General features: G+C 41.5%; 1 protein-coding gene across 6 annotated transcripts in view; it reads left to right on the top strand.

Moving 5' to 3' along the window:
* The first annotated feature begins 7580 nt into the window (after window positions 1–7580).
* Window positions 7581–26443, top strand: part of zfh2 (Zn finger homeodomain 2) — a 259716-nt gene continuing 240853 nt past the window's right edge. For 4 of the 6 annotated variants that reach the window (XM_033468679.2, XM_033468680.2, XM_033468681.2 and 1 more), the window contains exon 1: window positions 7581–8666. The gene's annotated coding sequence lies outside the window, so the exon portion shown is untranslated. Of the gene's footprint in view, window positions 8667–8697; window positions 9254–26443 lie in introns of those variants that run through there. The other 2 variants (XM_033468677.2, XM_033468678.2) reach the window with 2 other exon arrangements.

The following is a 26443-nucleotide window of genomic DNA, read 5'->3' as shown; positions in this document are numbered from 1 at the left end:
TTCAATTCGATTTTTTCATATTATTTCATTTATTTTTTCAACGAATTTTGTTAAAATGACTAACAAAATTGGCCAGTATAAAATATCGTTCACAGTTGACCAATCATCATCTCACAGAATTCAGGCTTTACGCTACTAGTTACTTATTCGTTCCTATCCATATTTAGTTCTTATCCATAATTGCCAGAAATGTTGTAAGAAAAGGAATGTTTTTAATACACTTGCTTCTACTGAACCGAATTCGTATCTGCTCGTTATTAGTGCGTGAAGTAAGAATAATTGATTTTGATTCTTCATTTCACGTTTGTATGATAATAATAACATATTACGCAAGTTTTAATAGGTGTGATAGTTTCAAAGATTTATTCCGAAATTTTCGTCAAATGTTATACTTTTTATTAATGCACTTTTATTATATTTCATTTTCATTATTAAATTAATTTATTATTTTGTATTTATTATTAATATTTAATTATATTAATTAAACTAAATTTGAAGTTGTGTATATAAAATACTATATAACAATGGTGCGGTTCTCGTTGCGCCTATGCGTGCGCACCTCTGTTACAAAGGTTCAGTAAAGAGAGCTCGATGCTTTGACTGGGGTAAAGGTACCTATTGTGGAACGATTTTCGGGGAGTGTAAGATCATTATGGATTGTATTACAACTGAAAAGTGTTATTCTTGAATAACTATACTATTATTCAATAGATTTACGTTTGTAGATAACGCAATAAATATTCAAATATTTATTTAATATGAAAGTACGAGCATGTACTTATTTGTGGAACACCGTTTTCGTATCATGTCCACGTGTTACATATTTAACGTCCCTATTTTGGGACGGGCATTTGAAATGAAACGCGTTTGCCAAGTGTACCATAAATCGAGACAACGAAAAAATTTAAGTACACAGTATGGAGCAGTATGTTCATGCTTGGAAACACTCGTATTCGAATAAACATTTTTTTACGGTTGCCTGTTACGTAACAGTATTTATGTGAATGAATTTACGAAGAACAATGTTCAAAAATATAGGCAGAATTTTTACGTTCGCTTTCATGTGTTCTATCGTTTTTTTTTATTGGATTGTTTGTGTTACTGTTTCAAGAAGGGGACACGATTGAGGGGTGTTTTAGCTTATTCGCGGGCCAATGCGATAGAATCGAAAGCTGGACGACGGGGATCAGTATCCGCTCGGCGAAAAGACAGTTGAAATTCAAACTCTGTGAGAAGCTGGTCGCGCGACGAGTGTTCTTAAACGTGCGCGCGCGCGCTTTATTTACCGTGTCCCGACACGAGAAACGGTCGCAGACCACCGAAATCATGACCAGTTAGTCGAGATTTATGATTTACAACAATAGCCGTCGCAACGATCTGATCCGTTGGTGAACCGGCCAGCACGGAGGAATCGGTAAGAAGGTCGACAGCTCGTGTTCGTCGAGTAAGAAGGGTGAAATGAACGGCGCCCGGCAGTCTGGTCAGTCCGGTTTCCTTCCGGTTCAAAAGTTGCGCAGCCGAGTGCGTGCTCCTCGCCTCTCTCTCCGGCAGACTTTTCTTCTCCGCCTCATTTTCTCTTGTTCCTTTCTCTCTTACCCTGAACTCGAGGTTCAGGCTTCTCGCGCCGCTTCTCCCTTCCCCCAACCGCTGCCGGCCGGTGTCCGGATCCTCTCCGATACCTTCAGGAACCATTCACCTGGTAACGAGACGCGTTGCGTGCGTCTCACGAGTCGTTCGGGGAACGAGCCGACAGAATGTCCTTCGAGAGGGTTGTTTTCCACCCCTGTTGTGTCGGGTGCGTGCTCGATGCACACGCAACTAGGACGACCCTTCCAGGCCGGGCCGAATTCTGTGCATGCGCGTGAGACCACGTAATTTTCTGACGGACCTCGGACTCAGGCTCGAAAACCGGGGCGAGGGTGAGGTCAGGTTTTGCCCCGGTGCGCGACTGCTCGGCAACTCCGTTTCTTGGATACACGCTGCTCGCCGACAACCGCGCAACCTGCGCTCCACTCGGCGATGAGTTACGCCTCCGGCGCGGATAAATTATTCGCGAAAACGCGCGCAACGTGACGGTTCGTTTAGCCTGCTAAATAATAACGTTCGCGGGCACAACGGCTAATGACGACACTGTTTTATAAAGGGGAGGTTTAGTCTTCTCGACAACAACTTGCATTCTGCCCGTCGAATAACAACTTGAAGCCTGCGCGGATGATGCGAGAACCGTTCGAATAAAGCAATAAAATGTTACGTAGAGTGTGGATCTTTATGAACAAGAAAAATGATCTGGCATGATCAACACGAGTCTCTTAACCCTTAACTGCGGACACGGAGTCTGGCAGACTCTGCCGTAAATATGATTGCGTATTGTTTCTACCATAGATGGATTTACAACATCGAGTATCTACCTTCTCCTCTCCTTGTCATCCCAACACGTACAATACGTGCTATATTTAATTTCGATGTAAAAATTACTGTCGCAATCATTTTATAAATAATATATTTTAGTGAATAGTTTTCACAAATTCGGATAATAGATATTAAAACGTAAAATCATTAAGCACAATGAAGGGGTTAACCGTCCTTCCGTTTCAAATTGCAACTATTCATTTTTATCATGAATACCTATCACCTGCAGTCTAATAATAAAAAAGGTACAACAATTAAATATCATTCAACGCAAAAGTCGACGTCAATTTTTTATAAAGCTTATTGACAGTTGCAGCAAAATCCATAAACTGATCTTGACTGTTAGTAAGATCCATTTTGTGCAAAACCGACAGCAGGCAGATCCATGAAGTTATTAACACCTTGCAGTACGATTTTACTTCGATTTGGAAGACGTGGATAAGATTCGTGTCTAACAGGTTGTCTATGAAATCTTCATCACAAAGGTGACTCGTAGTGCAAAAGGTTAATGTGCAAAGTTCGAAAGAAATCACGAGTAATTTTATACATTTTATGCGTTCTCTTGTTTTTAATATCTGCTGAACAGTAACACCTGTTCAAGGACCACAGTTGCCGATCCCATAGCGAGTGGACCAACCGAAAGAATTCAAAGTTCGAGGCATAAAGCCTGCGAACAATTCCATTACCGTCTCTATCAAGCTCTGTATCCGTCTGTTCCCACTGTCTACGATCATCCGAAATCAAGCGCGAGCTCGTTCCGATGCCGAGAAACCGCGTTTTACTGCCCGGCGAAATTTCCATAGGATTTACCCCGCGCTGCCGAACGTTAAGCGTTCGAGGCACAAGCAACGCTTCATCGTGCGTAGCAGGGAAGATCCTCGCAAATCGTTCGGATAGGCTACCGAGGTAAAACGATAGTAATTCGATTTTACGGCTGCCAGTTCTGCTAGAGCACGATAGAATCGTTTCGGGTTCCCAAGCGGCGGCGGTGGCAGTGGCGGCGGCACCGGCAGCGGCGCTGGTCTGGCTTTTTTTGGCGTAACCTTTTCCCACCGTTTGCTGAACGACCGCCGGCTACCGTGTCGTTGTTTAACTCTTTGTAATATTTCTCATAGTTCAGGACACGGTCAGCAGGCTCCTCAGTGCCTCAGCGGCGACGAGGAATGCATGGAGCCCGGGCGCATACCGGAGAATCGCGGAACGTTTTGACGACCCCATAAAACCGTACCATCCGACGAGCCACCTCTCTCCACGCACGCCCCGCCATTTTCGCCTCTGTTAAAATTCCATTTTTTCTTCGTTATACTAGCTCCGAGTCCCGATAAGGAACTTCCCGCCGATCTGACGAACGATTTTCGACAAGTTCCGGGTCCAGAACCTCCTATCGGATCGATATATGTACATAGATCTTGTACATTCGTCGCAATAACTGCGGATTTTAATGCACATTAAAAATTGTCTACGTCGACTGCAAGAAATAGAAACTAATCCAAAGTTCGTTCTTCTTTTAATAATTTTATTAGATTGAAAATAATACAATGACATTTCTAAATTCTTTTGATCTCTCTACTATTTTAAATTGAAATTACTCATTTTTGTGCCATGAATGCGTAAAATCTGCAGTCTAATAATGATTTAATCGAGTAGGAAACAGTAAAAACACTTGACGTATTTAGAAATACCGTTGAATTATTTTCAACTTGTTAAAAGGATTAAGAAACGAAAGAAATATTTATGTAGTTCCGGCATCTTGTAATTATTTTTTACTTTACATGAAGATCTGCAGTCAGGATATAAACAACAAAAAATTTCGACCGGTTTGGTTATGGTATTAGTATTAACACTATAGTTATTGTGTTAATTGTGCTATACGTTTTTGTATCAAGTTGCAATGAGTCAATAGGAAGTATAGGAAGTTTTAGGAAGTGTAATTTAGTCACTGCAGTTGCGTCGGTGATACATTTTGCATCAAGCATATTTGATAAAATAGGTGAAAGATTTAATCGAATTAGTCTAAATATTTTTCTTTTACGTGTCCCGAAGATTGTAACCATAGAATAGTGAAAATAATTTAAACGGCAACAGAGCTTCGATCATCAGACCGATAGGGTCTGTGGACGCATGACGGGGTTCGCTTTGACTCGCCACTCTATCTTCCAGTCATACGGTAAAGACGTGCCTTGTTCGTTCGTTAAAATAAAGTCATCGTTATATTGAAAAGTATTCCACATCGTTTTATTTAATAGCCTATTTTCCAAAGGGCTAAGATTGTCTGAGATTCAGCGATTCGCAAGTATAGTAAATTCTCCCCAATCATCCTTCAACTTGTACACAAAAGTGGACAACTTGGAAAGAGGAGATACGATCTCCATGCGGCCTGTTTTTATAGGTCTTGACAATCGGTAACCATAAAAACGAGCCACAAAGCTCGAATAATCGTATTTCCTCTTTCCAAGTCGTCCATTTTTGTTTACAAGCTGAAGGACATTTAAGGAGAATTTACTGCACCACGTATTTAGGTAATATCGAATTCAGTCACTGGAGGTTCGGATAGTGGAGGTCGTAGTAATCAACTTCGTCGAAGTTTAGAAACTACTAAAATCATCGAAAAACAAACTTAAGGTTTGATTTAAAAAAAAAAAGAATATCGTAGAGACAATGACTATAAAACACTAATCGGTTTACATAAAAATTTAAGAAAAACAAATATATTTTTCGGTTTTCTTTTCCAAACATCGAACTTCCATTATTATGATCGAAAGATTTATTTAATAAGAAATACGGGATCATAAATAAATCTTCCTTAAATCGTGTTCGCATCCATGTGTTCAAAGGTAGACGTCTGTAGATTCTTTTAAAAAAAGTATTCATTGTGCAATCACCTCCGACAGTACAATTCATCAATAAATATGAATAGCCGACAGTTCAGGCTCGGTGTTTTCAAAAAGAGACATGCGTCTTCGGCCGACAGAAAAAGTGATTTTGTGGAACGGAAGGAGAAATCGGTTTAAAGTCACTTTATGAGTTTCCCTTTACAAGACGAAACACCTGGCCGAAGGGCATTCCTGGATCCTGGAATCCTAAAAGTGCAGTAAAACTGACCAAAGACAGAGCAGGGATCCTTTTTTGAACGAATGGAGCCTTCTCCCTTTCGGTCCATCCATTCACAGATTTCCCTCCCTCTCCACCCTCTTGCCGCTTGCTCCTTGAACAGCCGATTCAACCCTCCTCGATCATGATCGTTGGCTTTTGATCGATTGTTCACGAAAACGAACAGTCCTGCTGCTCAATCGCTTTATTAAATTTATTGAACACTGATTTTATCGTTTTAAGTTTCTCCAAATGACAGGTGTTTCTATATTAAAATTTGTGTCTAAAGCAAACAACTTTTTTTCGAATACTAGATCATTCGAATCATTCTAACTAGAACAATCTGGGAATGTATGATTTTTATATGCTATATCGAATTGGTGTATCTCAATCGGAATAATAATAAGTAATAAACAAGTTAGGCAATTTGTGAACACAAAGATGATACTAATGAAATCATATACTGCATGTAAATGGGTAGCAAAAATACTGTAGCAATTTACTGAACGAACGAATCCTGTACTTAAATCACGTTGCTCGCATAAAACGTTAAAGTTCTTAAAAATGGTCAGAACGCGTGTTGCTGTGTTAATGGTTAGTCGTACATTAGTTGATTGAACAAATTAAGTTAGGTTTATCAGCGATCGTTCAAATTCGATCTACGAGCACGTTAAAACAATAACATAAAACTCAAATGTGTTCTCTCACTTTTTAAGGAACGGGTGGCGCGTGTTTCTTTCAATAATTCAAATCAGAAATAAAAATACAAAGCAGCACAGTTGATATTTCGTTAAGAAAAATGTATACAAATGGTACGCTTTAAATGTTGGCTAAAGCAGACTAACTCCTCAGGCACGAAAAGACTGTAAAAACGGGCATCTGTCAGAGAATTGAAGTCAGAGAAGCGATATTCACAGTCACCGTTTCTTGAAATACCGTCCATAGCCAGCAGCAGCAGAAATCGCAATGGCGGTAACCCTAGGCTCTATATCGAGTAGCAGAATAACTGACATTTCTTCATTCTGTAATCCATACGAGAATCGTAGCAAACAACCTTGCATCGTTTATACAAAATCGTATCCGACAATGTTTCCATCTAGTTACCACCACGAACCACTTGAAAACGGAGTATCGTTGGAGGCAACAGTCTGGGAGGCACAGGTCTCCAGTTAAAAGTTGCCGGTCGATGGCGACAGCTAGAAAAAGAAAATGGGCCGCGATAGGTGACGGTAAAATGAGCAAGAAGAGGTAGCACGCCTTGGTAACGAGAACGCGACTAGACACCGAAAACGCACTTGCCACCCCGGCCGAAACTCGACGGAATTGATCTAACTTGAACGGCCGGAGACGCGAGTCACATTTTAACAGGTCCTGAAAAGGAGAATATCATGCACAGGCACACCGATAAACTCTCACAGGGGCTCGTCGGGCTCGTCGGGAAGACGAAGAAAAAAATGAGAAAGAAGAGAATAAAAGTATACGCAACGAAGACGTCTACCGGCGTCTCCTCCCGTCGGAAATCCTGGATCTTCGATCGAGTCAAGCAGACGATACGTCCGGACAGGCGAGCAAAGAGGGAGCGAGAGGGAGAGAGAACGAGAGAGCCTACCCTTCGGAGAGGAAAGTTTACCGGAAAAATATCCGGGAAGTTGCAAGGCAGAAGCGGCGCGGCGACTCGCGCCTGTTCCCCCACCAGGCGGCACGGTGTCTCAGCGGAGTCGTCCTCAGCTTCTGCGCTGTCGCCGAAGCGCTGTCTTTGGCCGGCCGTTTCCACGCGGCGTGGTGGGGACAGCCGGCTTTGCTGGGAGGGAGAACGGCGCTGCGAAATCTCCCACCAAGCAGAGACGGCGCAGCATCCAGGGCTCGACAGGCCACGCCCACTCGTATCAATAGGTCACGCCCCTTTGCTCCCACCATCGACGCGGCGCAGCTGCCGCGAAGCCCACGCCGGAGAGGGGTGCGCGAGCACAGCTCGGTGTGGAGGGAGCCGCATGGTGGGGATTATCCGGACACGGAGCGCACTCGGCGGACCCGGCGCCGGTGGAGGGGTGGAAGCGGTTGGCCGCGGAGGGGCGGGGAAGCGAGCAGTTCGGCAGCGCGACCCGACGTGGGCACTTCGCTGGCCGGTCTTTCCTTCATTAAAATATTATTCTGTGCGTAGAGAGAGAGAGACCCGCGGAGCCCGGCGAGCCTTCGCCGCCGTTTTCACGCAACGAGCAACGCACTCTTACCACCCCCTCGTCACGGGTCCTGCATCGTTTGCGTTTATCGAGGGGTTGGACGCGGACGTGAACGTTGGCTTTTTTTCTGCAAGCCGGGCTACCCGCCACACGCTCGCCAAGGATTATCGTCGAGTTCGAGATCGGGTTCGCGCGGCGCGTGTGTGCCAGCGAAGAAATCGGTGATCCGTACAAGAGGTCAAACACGGTGGTTCCTGACAGTGCGCGCGACCTGTACCCGTAGTACCCGTACCGCTTGGACTCGTTCCGTGTCCACTGGCTGGCCCGTGACGTGTCGTATCACCCGGAACTCGTGCCGGAACCAGGGAATAAGAGCTCAGCAGCCCGTCTCGACCGCACACCTACCTACTGGCTGCTACCTCCTCGGGGTCTCGGTGGCGCGGTGTATTTCACAGTGTACCACACGGGCGAATCAGTTGCTAGTAACACGGTTCCGCCACCGAAGGAAATCGCTGGACCGGAAACACCGGGGACCTCGAATGATCGACCTTCGCCACCTCCATCGCCTACGACAGATCCTACGTCTGCAACACGCCGTTCTGGACAACGAGTGTCGAAGTGTCGGGACGCGCACAATTCTGAAAGGATAGTTAAGCCGGTGGTGTCCAAGTCCTCCGGATTCCCGAGGGTGACTGTCCCTCGGCAAGCCGGCTCGAAGGAGAACCCGAGAACTGTGTGTTGTGCTTTGAAACCTAGAATTCCTATTTTTCACCGCGTTCCTATAATCAAGGTGCTCCACTGTTCAAGTTCCTTGTTCCTCGGTCTATGGTGCGAGAGAAGACGCGCGGCTAAAAGTGTCGAGACCTTTGATCGCTGGTTGTTCGTTGGAAAAGGTAATATATCGTGCTTGAAGAGTACAGTGCGTCGAGGGGTAACAGTGCAACTGCTGGTTACAGAAATCTGGCAGCACACGGGATATGAACCCAGGTACGTGGTCTATCGTTTCACATGACGAGTGGTCAAAGTGGACAAAGTGGTCCCTAGGATAGTTCGGCTCGTTCGCTTCGTTCGCCTCGACCATCGACAGGACCAATGTCGTCCCATGTGCTGTGACGTATGCTAATGCTGAAACGCGTAGTGGGCTCCCCTAGCAGCGATGGGTCCGATGATGGTGCATCGTGCCGAGGTCTCGCGGTGGCGACCGAATCGATGTGGTGTACAAGTTGTCCGATAATTACGTAACTACCACGAAAAATTGCGACATACATCGAATGTCGACGTCTCAGTGATATACACTCTCACCAGCAACGCTGCTCCAAAACGATCAACGAGGCTATGATAATCGCGCAAGACTCGCGTAACTCTCGCGAATCCGACGTCCGCCGTGCAAATGATCTCTTTCGTAGGAGACCTTGATTCTCGTTCGAATACCGTGGACCGATGTCTGTACAGGAGCTCCCGCTCGATAGACAGATCTCTCTTCAATTTGGTACTTCCTTCAGTGCTTCAGAAAGTGAGAGACGTTAAGTGGGGACCAGAAAAGGGAAAATGGTGCGGTTAACTCTTGGAATACAGTAAGTTCTCACCAACTGTTCCTCATCTTGTATTTAAAAATGGACAATTTGGAGAGAGAAGGCTCGTTTTTATAATCGTTAACAATCAGCGATTATGAAATCGAATCGACAGGCTCGAACAATCGTATCCCCTCCTGTGAAATTGTCAATTTTTGTTTACGTGCTGAGAGACTATTGGAGAGAGCATTTACTGTATTCCGACAAGATGTTTCTACTAAGCAGGCACTGCAGACACTGCTGGTCTCGGTTTCCGCTTCTATTGTGCTCACCTAATTTCACCTTTTGTAACTCTGTGAATAGGTGAATACCTGTAATAATAGTCACTCTTTGAACAGTCTTGGCAATCGTGAAGGTTAAACATCTCCTTTTGAATCGTATTATCTATTCGACTTGTTTTAAGATTAGTTGCAAATCCACCATCCGAAAGGGATGAATCTAGTGTCCAGTTTAGAGTCCGCATTTCCAAGTTTGCCGCCAAGTTCGAACGTTCTTGTCGCCGATGAAACGGAGCAGTCGGAGCATTCTTAAAATAATTGTCTGTGGTACGTGATCGGGGACTAGTAGTTGGAATCGCAGAGCATTGCATCGGGTCCTCGCGGTCCTCGTCAGTTCGACACGATCGTCCTCCTTGTTGTTGAAATTTCAACCGGTTCCGTCGTCGTTACGAGCTGTTGTCGCAAACGTTCGTGCTTCGGAGGTGCGTGCAGCGAGCATCGGGGCCGGGAACGCAGTGGAAACGCGTGCGACACGCCAGATTTCGATTCGTGTGCAGATAAGGGAACCGGTATTAGGGGGCCTCTCGAGCCGGCGAGGCGCGATACACCGTCGCGATTTAGATATCCAGGCTTTTGTTTACCAACACCGGTTCACGCGAAGACGGCGCCCAGCGTGGACGAGTCCGATTAAGATCCGCGAAAAAATCCGAGGAATGCCGAGTGCCTGATACAATCGGATCCGTCCGTCAGAATGCGTGCAACGTCAACCACTTGGAGCGTTTCGAGGCTCGAGTGGAATCGTTGATGTAGGATTACGGGGCCGCGCGTGTAACGCACCGATTTCAGGTACTCTGCCCGCGAGACCCGTTGATCCGTTTCTCGATCCGAAGCGACGAGAAGCATCTTGGCGCGTGCACTCGAGCACGCTGTTCGTTCCTCGAGGTAGAAGAGCAGATAATTAGCGCTGGAGAACACGAGTGGCCCGAGCACCTCGGCAGATCTGCTCACCGCGGTTCTTCGAAGGAAACGAAATCGCAGAGAGCTATGGGATCTCCGGATCATTCGAGTCCCTAATTGGTCCTTTTAGTTTCTCTTTGACGTGGTCAGAAGTGCACCGATATGAGCCAGGGTCGACAGTTCTTCCCGGTTTCTCGTGAATCGAGCTCGCCGGTTTTCACGATGGAAAGTATTCAATTGCTTCTCGTGGTATCCGTCAAGGAGCCGCGGAGCGGAGATCTAAAGGTCAGTCGGGCCGCGTTCCTGGATCCTCGGGAACGAATTATCCGTTCCGGGAAGCCATTGTTAAGCGGCCGGTCTATGGGAGAGCACGTTGTGTTTCCATAAACAGCAAATAATTCGGTGTCGCTCGTTGCCAAAACGTTGTAGCTGGTCTTTCTTTCGTCGGAGATGGCCATTCGTTTCCCAGCGTCCCCTTTCCGGAAAACGGCAGAAGAAGGAATAGGTCTCGCGTGCTGCGGCTTCGCTTGACCCCGGTCAGAAAAGTCAAGCCGAGAAAAATGCCGCGACATCGCCGGGAATTTATTTCTCTAAATCGAACGGGAGGTTAATTAATCGTAAATAATCGGAGCCGAGGCGTACCGAGCGGAGCTTTCACGGGTAGGCTCCGGGCCCGTGTTGTCCGTGGTGCGTGCGCAATTAATTAAACCGGCGTGCAGTTTGCATCTGCGGAGCTTTCTCGAAAAACAATTTACCATTGGGGTCAACGGTATCGCGTTGCCGATGTTTTCTCGTGCGTGCGCATGCCCGGCCTTTATTCGTCGCCCACGAACCAACGCGCCTTCCACCCGGCGACTAATTAACCGCGATTGATATACGCCCGGTCCCCGCTCTCGCGCCTGCGTTAGAAAGTCTAATTGCCTAGACCGCTCGGCCGAGGGGAATGTTATGAACGAATCTCGAAATTTATCGCAAACGAGAAACCAACGACGTCCGAACCGTGGCCAATTTACTGTTCCGAACTCTGAGATTTTCATTCGATTCACTCAAATTTTAGAGGGACAGATCCTCCGGCACTGGTAAAGCTGTGCAGAAAATTGAAACATTACTGAAACACATTTGAATTTATCCTTCTAGGAAGCTGTCACTTACATGTGACAATGTACTCCGAAACTAAACTTATTAACCGACGAACAAAATTATAAATATCACGATTCAGGTTTCCTCTTCTAATTGGGTGTCAAGTTCAATCCAATTTACGGAAGATTACCTGTGCAAGGGTCGACTCAGTGGCCAGCCTCGTAATATTTACTCTCGACAGATTCCTTGGCGCTCTTTTCTATCAAGCACTAAAAATTTAACAATCTCCATCGAATCCTGTGAATTTTAACCCTTTAAACGATCCCGATCTAAAGCTTGTCCACCGTTTTTCTTTTATTAACACTTGAACGGCGGACTTTTTTGACAACAATATAACTGACTATGCTCAACTTCATTTTATAATTTTATTTATCAGTTCTTTCAACGTAGTTTTTAAGCTACTCCTAGCACGTTGATTTTCTAATATACCTTCATGCAACACGTAAAAAGTTAAACAAATGATCAGAACCTTGTTATTCGAATAACAATTTTTTAATTCTATAGACTGAATGGTGAGTGTTAAATGGTTTGCTGAGTTATTCTATGGTTAGAGAAGTGATTTTAACCTAGCGCCTTTATTTTAAAAAAAGTGGAAATAACGTACATTCTTTATTTAAAGGAAGTGAAAATAACGTATTGTCTTTAATTTAACCCCTTGCCATACTTTGACGAGCCTGACAAGTGATGAAGATTGTTAAATATGAATGCTATTCCGTCTTTTTTAGTCTGAATAAAATTCTGATTTCCTCTCATCGGTATTTAAACATTTAAGTAAATGTAGACACACGATAAATATAAATTATCTTTTTTCTTCTTAGAAATTATTACGTTCGAAAAACTTCTAACCATTGTAACTATGAAGAGAACGGTATGGAAAGGGGATAATAAAAGTGAAAAAATAAATTAAATTACACAGTGTATAAAATATTTGATTTCAGAATGTCACGGTCTAGTCGCTTGTGGGGTTAATTCGCGAATCGAGAATTCGCAAGAGCCAGAAGTCACTGAAACAGTATGCGAACGCTCGAAACTGGTACCGATACAAAGAAGCGAACGCGACCGCATCGTTGGCATTTTTCTGTCCAACGACCGGCTAATCAGTAACATTGCCGTAATTTGTTTATCCGCCAAAGAAAAGGATAGGAACAATCCCGAGGGGTTAATTAATCGAGATCGGTGTACACGAATAAGCGCATTTTCTCCTCGAACTGCTTTCTCGGTTACTGGTCGCTCCGCACGCCCGTTTCACAAACTAATTAGATCGATGAACTGCATGCGCTAGCTTTTCGATCCATCCTGGCGAGGTCCGCGGGTAGCAGCGATTTCGTAAGTCGGTTAATTAAAGAAACACCGTTCACCGGCTCGTTAACGCTCGCTATTGGACAGCCGATTCGCCCGGGCGAAAATAGAAACTCGAGCAGCGTAAGCTTGCAAAAAATCGTTCCGCTAATAGCGACTCTATGATGAAGATCTTGGAGAACCGTTGCTTCTGGTTCCTAATACCCGGTAGCTTGTAAGTCACACTATTTTCTAGCTTAGGAGCAAATTAGGCGAACAGAAGTGTACTCCATTTATCCTCGAAGTCGAATCTGACTACATTCTGCTTGCGGTATCTGTTTATTGACAGCAGAAATTTTGGATGACAAGCAGCGAATATTTGTGCAGAAATAGAAATCCTCTGCATCAGTTGCAAGAAATAGAAACCAAATAGACTTTCTTCAATCTTTTGCAATATGGTTCCTTTTATAATCACGTTGCTTAGCACTACTTTGTTCCTAACAAATTCGTACACTAGAAAAAAGATTTTACTTAGTATACGCCAACCTTTACATTGACGATTAGATATTGATAATAGATTTATAAAATTTGACTTCGGTTTCACACTAAACTCGTCGATCTGTAAAAGTGACTAACGTGTGTTGGTTTATGAGAATGACATAAGTGAATTTATTTAGACTCATCATCATTTTTATTATAATATAAAGCTGAATGCAGGATTTTTTCAGCCGTTCCTCGACACTAAACCTACCGAATGCTAAAAATAACACTGATACTTTACAGGAATAACAAGACAGAATTTATTTGATCTTCCCGCCATTTTTATTATAATGTATTTATGAAATTGATTTATGTTCCACGAAAGTGTATAATTCTAACGATTTTAAAATGAAAAATTTGTTGGTTTAGTGTTGAGAATTGTGAGCATAATCTCGACTATTTGAAAATGAAAACTGTGAGGCCGGTCATTCCGATCGCCATTACAGATTTAGTGTTAAAAGACGTGAATAACACCCACATCTATTAGAATATGTTCCAAAATTTTGTCACAAGTCTGACACGATATTACAATGCAAGGGGTTAATTATGTAAAGAAACTGAAACTGGTATATTCGCGTTCTTATATACTTTCAATCTGTTCAAACTCGGACCTAGTGATTTCTGTCGTAAATGCATAAAATCCGCAGACCGGTGATAAATAACATTTGTCATTGCTTCAAAGTTTTAGTTGATCGTTTATGTCATCTGTGATGTATGGTCTGCGTATATTATGCATTCATGACAAAACTGAGTAAGAGAAATTTACAGCTGTGAAAAAATTAAACGAATTTCAGTACATCAACGTACTATTTTTCGTTAGTTAAAGTTATTAAAGAAAGAATTAAATTTCTAATCGTCTTCCGTTCCTAACAATTGATGCGGGCAATTTTTATTTTCCATAAAGATCCGTAATCTAGCGATATTGAGCATATTAACGCAGTCCCGTTTCATCAGATAATTCCACCGATCGCTAACATTAACAAACCTATCAGACATCGTGTCCGATTTGAAATAATTAAGCAGTCGCTTCTGAAAAGAATCTCTCCAATCTCGAACACAATCTTCGTCGCGAAAACCTGCAGAAATTAATTGACACGAGGTCTAGGATTTTTCGAAATCCGAAAGTGCCTCGCAGCAGTCCGTTAGGCGAAACATCGGTAACAACTTGTACCACTCTGACCATTTAATATTCAATTTCATTATATAAACTTCGTCTTGGCCGTGTAGCCGTGGTGGAAAGCGTGTAGATACAAAGTAAATGATCCTCGCTGGCTCTAATGTCCCGCGCAAAGAGCTTCAGGTTCAACGAACACTCGCATTCTCGTAGGAAATATCACCGAGATGCATTTAACAGTTCCCAGTCGTTCGCGCGATAAATCATTAGCGATTGGTGGAGGGAATATCGCTCGGTATAATATATTATCGTCACTCGGCCCATAATTTAGACTCGCGGAAGAACGGTCGACGCAGCGCAATTAAAATAGTAATAATTTATTATCTTGTTTCGCGGCGACTCGTGTTTACGCGCGAGTGCAACCGCGCACGGAATATATCCGCGTTGTAATTGAAAGAACGATCGCGTTCGCGAAATTCCATGACGGAATTCTCAGATCACGGTGAACGGGATGGTGTCTGGATTCGTCGTTGACGCGACGAGGGCTCATCGGCGCGTCGCTAACGAGTCCGAATCCGACGGACCCGGACGCCGCGCATTGAAATCACCGTTGCGGGCCACCAACGTAGCCGGAAATAGATCTTCGTCTCGCTCGGAACGAAAAGGCCGTCGCTGCCTCACGGAATGCACACCGTTTCGTTTATTATCGAGGTGAAATCTCGAGAATGAAAGACAGAAAGAGAGAGAGAAAGAGAGAGGGAGAGAGAGAGAGAGCGAAAGGGAGAGAAAGGAGAGAGAAAAAGAGAGAAATACTCGTACGCGCCAGTGTGTTTAATTCTTCGAGAAGGCACGCGTGAATAATTTTGTCAACATTAATGTCCCAAAGGCGTCAAATCCCGAATTCCTCCGATGCTTTTCATTGAATCTCCACGGTTTGTTACGATAAACGATAATATATGTTTCCAAGAGAGCGCCGGTTTTCGTGATTTCATAATTCTCGATCAAGCCGGCGCGGAATTTGTACTGTGCCGGCGCGCATCCGGCTGGCTCGATAAATATTTAACAGCGTTAAATTCGAAATAAACTGTCTGTTACACTTGACGGATTTAATTGATTTAAAATATTGACACCGTCTGGCCGAGAGGGAACCCCCCTCCAGAAGAAGTTCGTGGGCCGAATGCACGGCTGAGAATGCCGGGACATTATTATAAATCAGTTACACGTCGAAAAAGGAACGAGTTTGTTTGGTGTTAGTAATTTACATTATATCGACACGCTAATGGAATTTTTGCATATCTCTCGCGAGCCGGGTAATCGATTCAACTATTTCTTTTTAATCATCCTCGCGAACGCGTACGCGGCGAGCGTTCCGCGAAGCGTTCGTATATTGGAAAATGTTCGGAGAACGAGATCCTTTGTGGCTGAAAATAATTCTGCGATTGCAAAGAAACCGCGTGTCACACGATTTCAATATCAAGATATCATCGCTTAGAGTTCTGATCACTAATGTTTCGCATTGGTAGTGTCTCGAATTGCACTATAGTCTTGAGCCTATCGAATTCGTTTTCACGACTTGTCCTCCGACAAACAGGCAAATCCAATATTCCACAGCTCAATTAATGCATAAACTAAAACTTTTTGAAACCGTGATGCGCGTTTCTTTTATAGCCATAGAATTCAGCTTGGCATTCTAAACGTTCAGAATCCCGCGGCTCAAATACTATACATATTTTCGTTACCCGCTTTAATCGGGAGAAAGATTGTGCCGAAGTTGGACCGTTAATTACCGACGTGTCATCGTAATACACGATTTCGCACGAAATACACGGGTTCCGTTGGGAAGATCTCCGGCTTGAACCAAATCCGAAATTAGTCGGGCCATGTGTTTCCGACGACTCGAAATGTAATCCAGTTATCTCGGGTGATCAGGGTCCATTAAAACGGCCCTGACTACTTTCTCTATCTGAAACGATCGACCGTTTAATGGACACCCCGAGTGCCGGGTTTCGGGGCCGGTTTTCGATTTGCGCCGATTCAATTAAAAACGAGGGTGTTCATTCTTCGGCTCACATTTACCGTGGACGGCGTTAATTGACGTGACGACCATGGTCATCTGGAAGAAATAAGGAAAAAAGAAACAAAAGGCGCTCGGACCGGTGTGGCGGTAGACGGGTAAAAAGATTTCCCAGGTGTCGGTGGAATGCTGTCGGGTTAAAAGTTTACGGTCAACGCGAATATTTTGTCCGAGAAACGCGTAGTACGTTACCAAATCACGAAACAGTTTCGAGGCAGTATCGCATGTCAGTGCGTCTAATATAATCACTGGACCGCGGATTTTATGTATTTGTAGCAGAAATAAGTAGATCGAATTGAAAACAGTGAAAACATTTCAAGAATTTAAACATACTGTTGTAGAAACTTCGTCTTTTAATAATATTATACTGGATGTAATGTTATATAATACTGAAGTATGTATCTACATAGCTTCTGGATTTTGCAATCAATGCAAACAATTTTTATCTTGCATATGAAAATCCACAGTCTAATAATAACCGAATAACTAACGATACTTCTAACCAACTATTTAAACTTTTTTCCACATATTCATCTGTTATTATGCGAGTGTTTCGTCGAATATAAAAAAAAATCTTATTATAGAAACACACCAATGTCTGTTTACTGCCATGACTATACCCATGTATTATCAGATCTCGTATTAACGAACCTCTTGAGGAATGTCGAATAACAGCAGATCTTTTGTTTCTACGTAGTACTATTAATCAGTTGATCACATCTTCTGAAGTTCTACGATTGCTAATCTTTCATACTCGCCTTAGAAACCATTCCATTTAGATTCTTCCGACTTGTAGGATTATATTTGCCAAATATGTATAATCGTCTAAATCGTGATAATGTAACAATGCCAACCGTTATTGTGACTCCGGATTTCTTGTTTAACTCGCTTTTCGATTTTAAACGCACTGTCACGAAAGCGATATGACGAATCTAACCTTTCCATAACTTCGATGCATCCGTTTTTATCTTACTCTGATGTTATCGTTTAACCATCAACCACAAACTTGTTGTCTTTATCTTTGTAACAAAAAGTTTTGTCCCGTGTTAATACTAAATAAATAATAATAATAATATATATATAAGACAGAAAATTTAGTTTCGATCCGATTTGCAGTAATTCGTTCTTGTAATAATAATAATACTAAATTTTCTGTCTTATATATATATTTATATTTTATATTATTTTAATAATAATAATTATTATTATTATTATTACAAGAACGAATTACTGCAAATCGGATCGAAACTAAATTTTCTGTCTTATCGAACAGAAAATTGCCGTCATTCCGATGTCTCGAAAGAGCTTCCAATCGTGATTCGGTGTTTCGCAAGTACGTAGCGTGATTATCTTGAAGTTTTGCTTCTTCATTTAAAAGAACGTGGCAAGAGCGTTCGAGGACACGAGCGGCTCGTAAATTTTTAACATCTCCGATTAAGTTTCGAAGTGCGGCGGAACTCGAAGTGGGTGGCCAGAGCCGTTCGAGTCGTTGTAACTCTTATATCATTGGTCATTATCGCCCGAAAGACTTTCGTTTTGCATTTCTAGCCAGGCTAGGAAGCATCGTAAATCTCCGTCCTGAGATATATCTTTCACCCTTTTGACGTCTATTCGAGACCAGTATTGTATATCAGAGAGTTCCCGTATAATTCGACTTATTATTAACGCAATTTCCAAATAACTTAATGCGGAGACGATTCGAGTACGATAAAGCCGACGAGTCCTTGATAATTATCCCGAAGCGGCGGGTATGCCTCCGAAAGGAACATCTAAGCCACGATAAAGAAACGACAAACGCGGGGAGACAGAGAGAAAGAGAGAGAAGAAGAGTCCATTTTCATCGTGAAATTAAAGGCCGCTATTTATGTAAACGATCGTCAAATTATCCGATCCGTTTCCGTTTAAATCATCCTCGACGTCGCCGTTGTCCCTTTAAAAATTGCCAGCATCGGTAAAGGAGAGACAGGCGGGGAAGAGAGAAGTGCTCTTCGCGACGAATATTTACTGCCGAGACGATATTGTACATCGAACGACCTTCCTCGCTAATAAGCACAATTTGTGATGAAGGGTTGACTCGACTGTTGATTAAGAATTCCTGTTTCGTGCTTGCTCCTACTTCTCGGTGGCTTTCGTTCTTCGGTGGCTTTCGAAGCACCCTACTCTCGTATTCATAAAGAACAGAGGCTCCCTTCCCCGTTACGACGGATTTGCATGAGGCTCCCAGAAATAAGCGCGATTGATCAACTAGCGTGAGTTAGTTTCGCGTGGCCGCGCGGACGCATCGCGAACCTTACGTCCGATTATTTTCTATCCGCGACGTCGAAGCTTTGGTTTTCGTGCATCTCCGCCCCCTATCGTTTAGCCCCACCGATCCTGGTGCTTATCTTTTCCCCGTGTTTTTTCGTCCCTTTGTCTCTAAAATCCAGCCACCGCGACGCGGCATTTGCATAACACCGTCGAGGCCCCCAGACAATCGTTCCCTCTCTCCCGGTGCCTGGCTCGTCTCGCTTTTAATAAGCGCTTTTACTTCATTCCCGATTACCAATTCTTATTTCGTGTCTGGCCTCGGTTTTCCTGAACGGCACACGAGCCACCCTGATCACGTATTCATAAAGCTCCCAGGATCTCTCTCGCGCTCCTCGGTTACCGTTTCGATTTGCATGAAAGTCGCGCAGAATCTTCGAGGAGAGCGAGAGAGACAGGAAGAAAGAGAGAGAGAGAGAGAGAGAAAGAGAGAAAGAAAGAGGGAGAAGGCCGGAGGCGAGGAATACGCACGAGCCCGATGCGAGCCCTTCGCCGCGATCACAATGGGAATAGATCCACGATCCAGGGATCCGGCAGCCACGTTTACGCCTTTACGCGTGCAAACGCGGACCGCGCGCTACCCAATGTCGCGTATTATCATAAACCATTGACGCAACACGTGCCGGGCATGTGTCCGATTTGTCGGCACGTTTCGACGCGTCTCTGCATTCCGAATGGATCGCGTCGACGCCAGCTGAAAGAGTTGCGGGACTCCATTTTGGTTATGGGGCTAGATCCAAGTGGATCGCGCGCAAGAACTTGCACAGCTTCTTACATTGTATCTCTTGTTGGTGTGCTTTTTGATCGCCTGGTTATTAAGCTGGTGCTTGGGAAACGAAGCTTGAATTCTAACGAAACCGTTCATCTTATGATTCATTTTACAGAGCTACAGTGATTAGAACTTGTTCGGCATTTAGCGGTAATTGTATGGAAAGGAAGAGAAGCGATCTTGCAGTAGAGAAGCGATTATCCTAATTTGGAGAAGTAATAAGAAATAGTAATTAGATGCAGCGAATAGATTAAATTTTTACTAATTTTTGCAGTAGTTGATGTTGCTTGTAGATCACATCATTTAATGGTTATTATAAGCGATATTATAAGCGCCTCGTAACTGTAAAACCACTAAAAAATTTGCAGTTGTTATACATTGTAGTTAATATAACAATGAATGGTGTGTTATATCTGAGAGTGCATCGAAAAACGATATTTTTCTAAAAAGCGATAAATTTGATTCAGTAAAAAAAAAAGAAAGAGTAGAAAAGATCTAATTTATTCTTGTTTCGTAACTATAGCACCAGTAGAATTGAACACTTCGTTGCGCAAAAATTCAACGCAAAATGCTATAAAATGAAATGATAACAATAAGTTAGTAATGCGTGGGCTCACTTCTATTTTTAGTGAGTTCATATATTCGATTTTGCATACATCCAATCAGACTTCGTCGTATGGTTTCTTGTACTTCGTCCCACGCTGTTGTGATTGCACTTTTCACTTTATCGCTGCGTTCTAATATTATTGGTTGGATGCTGCGTTACATTAAGATGTTACTAATTTTTGCAATAATTAGTGTTGCTTATGGACCACATTATTTAATGGTTAGATTAGCCTATTTATGTGTGGAATACAGATATTCGTGCAAAATAAAAATTGCCTAAGTTGATTGTAAGGAACATAAGTTACATAATGATGTTTTTCTTCTTGTAATAATTATAATAAATCAACAATAATGTGATAACATTCTTAAATTTGTCTGATGTGTTTTCAGTTTTGAATTTGACCTATTCATTTTTGTCATATATGCATAACATTGCGCAGTCTAGTAATTAATAGCTAATTTAGACATCAAAGATTCAGATAGTCGAAGCATGTGGGTCTAATGCATGTGTAGATTTTGTTTACTAACTAGTTATCGAGAAGAGAAAATTTGTGTATTTCAAATTGAAAGAGTTTCGTTATAAATTCGATATACTAACGCTTATATCTCTACTTAGTGAACTACCTAAAGGTTTGAAAATTCCAAGTTACAACTCGACTGAAATTATTAATATTCTACCTAACGAACGTCGTCGACACTCGACTTAGTAAAAAGTTATTTAAAGCATTTTGCGAAATAATTTTCTTCATTTTCTGGCATGCGGTTTCGATTGCACAATCATTTGGGAAGGCAGATGTTTCTGGCTCGTAAATAACTTGCACGCGCGAGCGTATAGAAATGTGCAGCGTTTGTCCACTTTCGGCTTTCATTCGCAGGAAAATGGTTCGCTCGAGTCGGCCGATTTTGGTTCCGAACATCGATCAATTAGAGTACACGTATCCGAACGGGATTGTCTATTATTTCCACGATATTAATGACCGCAGCATCCATTAGAAAGCAATCGAGACTTTTACGCTCGCCCGATAGATTTCGAGCGCAGGAACAGTTGAAAGAAAAATACTTCGGAAGGCATCTATCGAACCAGTTTTCGAGATCTCTTCGTGTTGCTCGAAATCTACCTGGAATAAGCGGCCGCGTTCTTTACGATATCTCCGCGAGTGTCCGTGTTACCGGACAACGAGGGAGAGCCATGAATATGACTGAGACCCTGTATTAGGTGCCTTTATGTCGGCACAATGCCGTTTATTATCATAATCTATTATCGCGGCTTACGTGAACGTGCTTCGACTGGTCAGTTACCAACGCGAATCCGGGGTTGCAGTCGATACAACTCGAATCCTTTCACGTTCGTTACTCGATGGCCGCTATGGGATCCTCCGTGAATATTTGCCCGAATTTTGTTCGAAATTTTGACACCTTGCGCAGCAATTCCATCAATTTTACATCGCGTCATTGGGTTACAAAATTTGTCGTAGCATCAGGGATTTATCTAGCTAATCTTTTCATTAAAAGAATTTGTCTAAGTGCTATCACTTGAGAAACTCTTAACATTAGCTATTGCAATCTCTCTCTCTCTTTTTCTCTCTCTCTTTTTCTTTCTTTCTCTCTCCCTCGCCTAAGGAAAAAGTTACTTAGAATGACCTCAGCTACCCCCTATTTCCCTGTACATACAGGGTGTACAAAATGGATGGGACCAAACTTAGACTACGTGTTACTCAGGTTAAATATATATATTTGGTTATATTTTAAAAAATGTATCAATGTGGAGGGGCATCATTTCGAACATCTATTAAAATGACAATTTAAAAAATAGGTTCGTAAAAAAGCCTTACAAATTTCATGATGGGGTTTCATGATAGTAAACATGTGTATTTATACTTACAGATTCCCGATCGACGTCTTCGTCTCTAAAATCTCGATAGACCAAAATTTGTTGTTTCCATTTAATTTTTTATCTCAAAGGTCATTTCAAGGTCATGTAATGTACATAACTAAACATATTTTTACATCAGTTACACGATGCAATAAAAAAATTACACAATTGTACGCAAAAAATATCGATGACCTTGAAAACTTCGAAAAAAATAACCTTAGAAAAAAAATTTTTGTTGCAATACGATGGTTTTTCCAAACCATTGAAGTAACGTAAAAATTTTTGTTTGTACCCCCACAATTAGAGGAGATATTTAGATGGCTTATTTAGGTGAATCATCCTGTATACTTTTATTTTCTTCATATTTTGCATACATACTTAACGAGTTAGAAATTAATTTTAAAAATAAATAATTCGTTCAGTATAGTTTCCGAATCTCTCTTGATTTATCAACGTGTTTAATGTGCGAAGTTCATTGAAGTGTTTCTATATATGTTCTCGGAATATTGCAGATTAATTTTCAGTAGAGTAACTAGTTTGACGTTGCACTTCGCGAACGTAACAGCATTTTTTCATTCGGTATAAAAAGCGCGAGCACTATATGCATCCTTGAGATAACTACAGAATGTAAAAAATCTCTACAAAATGGCAATTTCTCACGGAATTATTAACAAGCATACTCGCACACCAGACAAATTTTAACTAGTTAACCAGTGAAATGAAATATTAGCGAGAGAAATTAATTCCGCTTCGTTTTAATTCACGACCCAAGAAATAATCCTACAACTAATACCGCGCTAACTCGCAGTGCAGCTCGCGCCGGAGTTAATTTTTCACGTTAGCCTTAATTCCGATATTTTCTCCAGTTTTGTCAGCGTTGTGTGCCGCGGCAGTAAAACACGTTTGTTTAACGGTTCGTGCTTGCTTGATTATAAATCCGTGTAATCCGGCGCTGTTGTAGTCTACGCTGGCATATTTGTCCGGGCTCATGCCAGGAATTAATTATTCGTAACAAGTCTTAACGAGCTTCCTTTATCCCTCAATATAAACTAAAAACCGTCGGGGAGTAGCGTTCTCCGAATACAGCGTGTATTCAGCGTTCATTTGATTAATATAAATCAGTCGCGCAGCCGTGCTGTTAATGGCGCGAGTCAGTTGTATAAGTGCTGGAATTAAATACCGCTTAGCATTCTTTGGATCGGCCACATGAACGATTATACTCTTATCTTGCTCTCGAACATTCATCAAGAGGCAACGCTCGACACACGCGACGAGTGCTCGCGGACGAATTGCGGTTTTTGCGTTGCATTATCACTAATACGCCACGATTTAGCGTGTACGCCGCGCGAACTTTCATCCTGAATTAACAACAATTTTGCCATTTGTTTACAGACATGCAACACGCATGCGCAATAAATCGTAAAGTCGGTAAACGCGACTTTAGCATTTTTTTCTACGGGCTGTGTTTCAATAGCTTTTTTTCGAAGCAAACTTCAACAATTTGTTAGAATATTGATAAAAACTGACACCAATTTAAACTATAATCAATATATTATTTGGATTAATATAATGTAACGATTTCGGCTGAAATCATACTGGGGTATTCTGTGAAGAACGAATTCGTTCTAAAATCTCGTTCGTTATAGCAACCATTTCCAACATCGATTGATATATTGATATAGATACATACACATATATATATTACAAACTATTATTACCAAATATACAGCACAATTGTTACTGGATACAATGATTCCACACAATCTAGGATAAATTTAATATGAAATAAAAAAGTTAGAATAATTGTTCTCTATTGTATTCGTTCGTTGTAACTGTATTCTATAAATAAAACCATTTCGAGTTTATTTCAGATGAAAAACTCAGTCTTGAGAAAGGCTACTGATAGACTTGCGATGAATTAAGTTAATACATTCTAAGATTTTTGTCGTAGTTGCTATAAATAGCTGTTTTAAATAATCTGTTCTAAATTAATTGTATTAAATAGTTATTCACTTCTTTACTCAAAGTACAAGAAAAAGGAATTCATTACTTTTTATTATTCAATAAAAATTCTCTTCGTCTATTACGTCACTTACTCCAAAATCCTTCGGTTTAAAAAATCATAATGGTGTTAAAACTACATATCGAATAGCTAAACCGATGTTGTACATGGAACGAAAACGTAATATCGTGATAGAAAGTGCACAGATTTTAGAGAACGATATTTTATATTTGCAATTCGTAAGCAAACTGTGTCGAACAACCTAAAAGTCACGTTTAGTTGTAACAATATAACGAACATGGATAATTAACATAAATGTGTTATCAACGATTGCTCCGGGTGCGGTCGAGTGCATGCTTCTGAATAAATAAATAAACACAAGCAACTCTTGCACAAGCTGATTCACAAATGGTAACAATACGATGGGTGCAGATACAGTCGCCTCGGAAAGTAAGTTAACGCTGTCTCTATACTGTTAAAGTTTAGCGAAACGGACGATCACTTGGTTGGAGCATTTTTGGCGAATTATTATTTATTTTCAATTATCCGTGCATATTTCAACAACGAGAAGTAAGTTAACGATATTATAGATTGTATTTTTGTATGTATAATAATACTTAATTGAATCCTTTGCTAAACCATAAGACCTTTTTAACAAGTATAATTATAAACTTTAGCCTTTAACCTTTATCATCAATATTCGTATGATATTTCCGTAGAAAATGACAAAGAGGGGCGAACGATCTGTAGAGGCGAGATTAAGAACATTCGAGATGAGAAAGGCTGGTTACTCATTGTCAGCAATCGTAAACAAGCATAATTGATCAAAAGTAGGCGTTTAGGATAATATTTCGGGAAATAAAAAAAAGATCTGTTAGTGACAGCGAAAGAAATAAAAGTAACCTTAGATTTACCTGTCGTACTTGCACAAATAAGATAAAGGATTACAGAAGCTGAATATCATGGTTGTATATGCCGTACGAAACCATTAATATCAAAAGTTAACGCAGCGAAACGATTATAGTTGGCATATAAACATTTTAATAAACCGATCGAATTTTGGCAAAATATTTTATGGAGCGACGAATCAAAGTCCGAAATTCTTAATAATAACCGCGATGACAGTATGTTTGGAGAAAACCGGGAGAAGCGTTTAAAAAGAGCAATGTAAAGATGACAGTGAAACATGGCGGTGGATCGATCATGACATGGAGATGCTCCAATCCTCGAGAGTTGGGAACTTAGTAATCGTTAATGATAAATTAACCGCAATTAGATGCATAGACATCTTAAAAAAAGATTTATTTAATTCTGCGATTAAAATGAAATTCGAGAACTATTTTATATTTCAACAGGACAATGATCATAAACGTGAAGCTAAAATTACAATGAAATATTTTGAAGAAAATAATATTCAGTTGCTACAGTGGCCCCCACAAAGCTCAGATCTGAACTCAGTAAGGCATCTACGGGATCATTTGAAAAGAAATGTGCCAAGAAGTGAAAGAGAAAACAAACATATTTGTACAAACGCGTTGAATTCGGAATGGGAAAATATACGCACAGATGTCGGTAAAAAATTAATTTGCAGTATGCCAAATCGCCTTTAAAGCTATTATAGAAGCGAAAGGATAGCCCACTCGTTATTAGTTTAACTAGAATATATAATATTTATTACGAATTTGGAAGCGTTAACTTATTTTCCGATGCTATGACAGTGTACAAAATATGCAGTTTTCATTTATTTTTGTTTAAATATAAAGATAAAGTTAAATTATTGTTTTATTTGTATTTGTATGATAGAAGTGAATTAAAAAAATGCATATCTAAAATATTTAACATCATTATTGAACATATACCTTATTATACTCTACCTGCATATACTGATCGTTAACTTACTTTCCGAGGAGACTGTATGTAAATACTCACAAAAATATGAAGTGGCGGAAGTGGCAATTTGGTATCTGGCTGTACAACGCGCCGCGGAATAGAGACGTATTGTTCTCATACATCCTACATCATATTTATCATGTTATATTCGTTTTACACCGTTACAGCGCCGTTCTTTCTGATCGTACAGAACGCTTTCATTGTGAGAGTCACGATATGCTTTCATAGATATCATTTTTAATGTTACTTATTTATATATTGTAACCTTTCAATTTTTCTATGACGCGGTCGTTAACAATGGCAAACGCGTTCGTTTTGGTTTAACTTCGATTAGTGCATCGTTGTGCAATTTATATCGTGCAGTATACAATACATTTTGAAATGATTATTCTTGTGTTGTAACAGTGTAAAAGGAGCATGCAGTTCCT

Source organism: Megalopta genalis, chromosome 2 (genome assembly GCF_051020955.1).
Source record: "Megalopta genalis isolate 19385.01 chromosome 2, iyMegGena1_principal, whole genome shotgun sequence".
In the NCBI taxonomy this organism is placed as follows: domain Eukaryota; kingdom Metazoa; phylum Arthropoda; class Insecta; order Hymenoptera; family Halictidae; genus Megalopta; species Megalopta genalis.
The sequence above is the reverse complement of the archived record's forward strand: the minus strand, read 5'-3'. Positions and strand labels throughout refer to the sequence as shown.